We start from the raw sequence: 5165 nt of genomic DNA, 5'->3' as shown, positions 1-5165 counted from the left end.
TCACAAGTCAGATCTGTTGCAGGATCTTGGAAGCCAGAAGCATGACCAATGGATGCTTTCAGTTCTGGTATAAGGGAGGCTATCAAGCTTAAAAATATGGAAATAATGAATGAGACATATAAAGGGTTAATAAGATGAGTGTGGAAATAACCAGACCTATAGGCTAATGTAACCCAGCCATCTGGAATTCTAATTTGAAACTAGAAAACAAAAAGTTTTTGCAAATCTTAAGCAATTTTCTGATGTTGCTATATAACAAGTGTCTGTCTGTCTATAAAAATACAAAGACAAGGTGATAAAATTCACAAATGAATAAGTGAATCATTATGACAAGATGAATCCGCACTGCAAAGGATGTACACTAAAGACCAGAAAACTGATTCTCCAAAACAGAGCAGGAATTTTCTTTGGTCTACAGGAAAAACTGGACTTCAAACAGAGGAGGACCTAAATAGAACCCATAAATCAAAGTGTATTGACAATTTCTGGGTCAAATAACACATAAAGAATGCTGATGTTTGCCTTTAATCCCAGCACTTGGGAGGCAGCGGCAGGTGAATTTCTGAGTTCGAGGCCAGCCTGGTCTACAGAATGAATTCCAGGACAGCCAAGGCTACACAGAGAAACCCTGTCTTGAGGAACCGAAAAAAAAAAAAAAAAAAAAAAAAAAGAATGCTGATGTCAAAAGCTGGAGGAGCATGTGTCATTTTAATTATAAAATAAACCTGTCAGAAAAATAGATTTCTATTCAAACATCTTAAAGTTGGTGTGATGGTTTGAATGAAAATGGCTCCCACAGGCTTACATGGAGTTGGCCTATTTGGAGCTCTGGTCTCGGAGTAGGTGTGTCTTTGCTGGGTCAAATGTATCACTGTATATGGGCTTTGTGGTTTCAGGTGCTGAAACCAAGGCTAGTGTAGCTGTCTCTTCCTGTTGGCTACAGATCCAAACATAGAGCTCTCAGCTAAGTCTTCAGTGCCCTGTCTGCCTGTTTGCCAACATGCTTTCCACCGTGATGACAATGAACTAAACTTCTAATCCATAAGCTTGCCCCAATTAAATATTTTCCTTTATAAGTATTGGCATGGTTATGGTGTCTCTTCACATCAATAGAAACCCTAAGACATTTTGGATACATGGAAAGACATACTTCTTATTCTGAGAGCAAATAACTGCCAATCAAGCTGCAACACATTCTGGTAAAGAAATGCTCTCTTTGTCCTACACAATCAGGACTACTTGTAAAAGTTGTTACCAGCTACCAAAGGAATAATTTCCCTTGCTGTTGGCAGAAGAGACATATGGCTACCTGTGTTGTCCATCAGCAGCATATCAAAGCCTATATATAATCTCCACAGGATTGCTCATTATCAGGAGAACCTGTTAGACATTTCAAAGTCTATGGTATCATCCTGTCCCTTCCCCACTTTCATACACCTGAGAGAGGTACAAATAGACCCTGTCCCAAGGTGCCCAGCCTCTCCTAACAGAACCAAGTTGCTGACTTCACTATCAAGGTATTGATCTTTTGTTTCTGTTGGCTTCTGCTTGTCACCATATTTAATCCAAAATTGTACAGTCCACCTTATTGGCAGCTTCCCCTCCACCAGTTCTCACAACATTCCCCTCCTTTCCCCCTTGGTAATTGTTCTTTTGATCTGTACAACTCCTGGCCCCTGCTATGCCTTCCTGGGTATCCACCACATGGAAAGGCAACTATCACATGTAGGCTCACTGGAGTCTTCTGTCTGCTTGTCTACTGATTCAGAGAATACCTCTGCTAAGGCACTTACCTCTTTCTCTCTCTGGAATCTTCCTTTTGCTGGAGTTCCTGTTTGCAACCCTTTTCCTTAAGTATCTTCCACCATACTTCACTCTGCTTCTGAAAGATAGCTTCCTTTCTGGTTGCTCTATCTCTCTGTTTACTTCTGGAGCTTGCTCTGATGCTAACAGTGTTATCCTCCACAGCAATTTTGATTGCTTTGCTGAGGAAAGAGGTTGTCACTCTTCAGCCACCACAAAGTCTTTTGACTGTTACAGAAGATAGCATCTGCGTTGCCTGCAAGATCCAAATGATTTGAGAAATTTCTCCATGGAGGAGGAACTTGGACTTGGAGGTATTATGGCAAGGATGAGTAGGGCAGTCAAGTCAATAGTGTCTTCTTTTTGGGTAGGATCCTGTCAGTAGGTAGGGCATGGTGCAATTCTTTGCCTATTGGTAAATGTACCACACAGAGAGAAAACTATTGTGGTATCTGTTACTGCCCCAATTTCTTTGAAGACAGCTTGAGCTGATACTTCCAGAAACTGGCATTTCTATCAGGGGAATCCTTTATCATTAAATATTTTAAATACCACATGCACCAGATGTCTCTGAGGGGTTTGCGTGCCATCATTTAACCAATTTAGAATTTTAAATTTTAAACTTGCTGATTTTAAATAAGCTTCACTTGATTTATTACTTGCTTTTGGCTTAATTTTGATAACATATATAAAAGCTTGTCACTCTAAATTAATCACATTTGTACTTAGAATGACTACAAACTTCAATGTTCTGAGCACATTAAAATTTTGATTAATTATACATCGAGTGACTATTAACTATGTGTATTAATTTTCTTTAACAGTTTACAAGTTATATAATATTTTATAATTTTATTCCTGTTAAGTTTGAGACTTAAAATTTGGAATTAACTGTAGATACTTTAGCATCCACATAAAACTTTAAACAATAAACAGAGTCCACAAAGAAACTGAAACCGTAGTTTCCTAAATATTTTATAGTATAGATTTACAGAATGGTGGTTACTTCTTTGTCTCAGTTTTTCCAAATATCCAAAGCTAAACAAAGTCATCAGAGACAAAGAAGTTAGAGATATATTTTTGGGTCAGTTTATGTAAGCCTGGATAGGCATTAGGCCATTTTAAACCCATATTTATTAAATGTATATTGTTCCTTATCTAAAAATAATCAGATTGCTGGTGTTCAAAACAGTAATAAAAGACATAAGTGATTATATGAGTGTGTGTCAGTTTTTGTTAGCCTATGTAGACTTTCTCATTATAAACTTGTAAACCATAATCATTAATTGTATTTTTGGGAACGTCCTATTTTTCATAAGCAAGAATTGAATCCAAGTTATTCTATTCTATAGCAGATATATTATTTCTAAACAGGAGTTGAATCCAAGCTACATGCAAACATGCTGTAACAAACTAAGATTACTCATGTATAGAATTTTTAATCATCAACCATTTTTGTTAAAAGTTTTTATCTAACTTTTTGGTACAGATATGATGAACTTTTTCTTAAATCATGTCCAATGAATTTACAAATCCCAAGGTAAAGAGAGTTAAACAATGGTCTAACAGACCCTGAGGTAAAGTTTATATTTTGACAAAATTTTTAAATATATAAAAAAATGGAAAGTATTTACAGAGTTATACTTCTTTAATTCCACTTTGTAATTTTAAAGATAGCACAGAAATCCAAGAAAAGGGGCATGTTATAAGCATTGGAAATCATTACTTTTAGTTGTTTTAAAGCACATGGTGTCATGTGGGCTATTATGGTCTGCTCTTCTTCCTGTCAGAGTAAAGTGGGCTGTTTGATCTAGGACAGAGACTTTGTAGAAAACTTTAAAATCACACAAGCTTCGGTCCTGAGAGGGAGCGCCACAATGCAACTCCAGAGGAAGCTTTTTCATGCGGTAGAATAGCATGAGACAATTTTTCAATATTATACATACCCTAAAGATATTTTAATCTCATTAAGAATAAATTTAGTGTTCAGAAGGAGAGAACAGAAGGAAAAGAGTGCAAAGGAAGCGTAGAAATAAGACAGAACAGAAAGCAATGAGGGCTTACAGTTACAAAAGAATTTTTAGAATTCAGATAAGAGAAATTGGAGATAAGAGAGCTTGTCATCATTTGCTTATGCAGTGGCAGAAATTATTACAACCATGCTATGCACACTCCAGTGAAGTTTGTTTGGCAGGCTGAGAGGCCTGGAAGCACTCACAAGGCAGGGAGTTTCAAGGAAACTGAGCCTCCTGGAACCAGGCATCCTCATAACCCATATACTCATACCCTATCCCTGCGTTAGTCTGGTGTATGGATCCACATGTTCTCTTTTAGTATTATTTTATTATAAGTGCCTTTAAAAATTGAATTTTGACATAGCTAAGCCTCCACCAGTGTTCCATCGTCCTAGAAAATGCTTGAAGCCAAGAGCTTGGAATTCAGTAGGAATTCAGTAAGAAAGTTACCTATTCAGTAACATTCAAATTTTCTTCTAGTAGAGATGGTGAAACTAATTAGGCATAACAAACAACTGAGCTAGAATATCTCAGAGCTAGTCTGCAGAGTGATTACTTAGGACAGTAGCCAGTCTCACCCAAACAAGGGAATACACAACCTTCTTTTTTTTTATTAGATATTTTCATCATTTACATTTGAAATGCTATCCTCAAGGATCCCTATACACCCTCCCTGCTCTGCTCCCCAACTCATCCACTCCTTCTTCCTGGCCCTGACATTCCCCTGTACATGGCCTCTCCTCCCATTGATGGCTGACTAGGCCATCCTCTGCTACATATGTAACTAGAGACACAGCTCTGGCCCGGGGTGAGGGGTCTTGGTTAGTTCATATTGCTGTTCCTCTTATAGGGTTGCAGACCCCTTTAGCTCTTTGGGTACTTTCTCTATCTCCTTCATTAGGGGCCCTGTGTTTCATCTAATAGATGACTGTGAGCATCCATTTCTGTATTTTTCAGACACTGGCATAGTTTTACAAGAGAGAGCTATGTCAGGGTCCTGTGAGCAAAATCTTTCTGGCATATGCAATAGTGTCTGGGTTTGGTAGTTGTATATGGAATGGATTTCTGGGTGGGGCAGTCTCTGGATGGTCCTTCCATCCAGCTCAGCTCCAAACTTTGTCTCTGTAACTCTTTCCATTGGTATTTTGTTCCCCATTCTAAGAAGAAGTAAAGTATCTACAGTTTGGTCTCCCTTCTTCCTGAGTTTCATGTGTTTTGCAAATTGTATCTTGGATATTCAAAGTTTCTGGGCTAATATCCGCTTATCAGTGAGTGCATATCATATGTGTTCTTTTGTGATTGGGTTACCTCACTCAGAATGATGCCCTCCAGGTCCATCCATTTGCC

General features: G+C 38.0%; 1 protein-coding gene across 1 annotated transcript in view; it reads right to left on the bottom strand.

The window, feature by feature from the left end:
- LOC110299507 (mas-related G-protein coupled receptor member B8) overlaps nucleotides 1-1857 on the bottom strand; it is a 10551-nt gene extending 8694 nt beyond the window's left edge. Inside the window, exon 1 of the mRNA XM_021169218.2 lies at nucleotides 1794-1857. The gene's annotated coding sequence lies outside the window, so the exon portion shown is untranslated. The remainder of the gene's footprint in view (nucleotides 1-1793) is intronic.
- Nucleotides 1858-5165: the final 3308 nt, after the last annotated feature.

Source organism: Mus caroli, chromosome 7 (assembly GCF_900094665.2).
Source record: "Mus caroli chromosome 7, CAROLI_EIJ_v1.1, whole genome shotgun sequence".
Lineage (NCBI taxonomy): Eukaryota > Metazoa > Chordata > Mammalia > Rodentia > Muridae > Mus > Mus caroli.
Note: the sequence above shows the minus strand (reverse complement) of the source record. Positions and strands in the feature narration are given on the sequence as shown.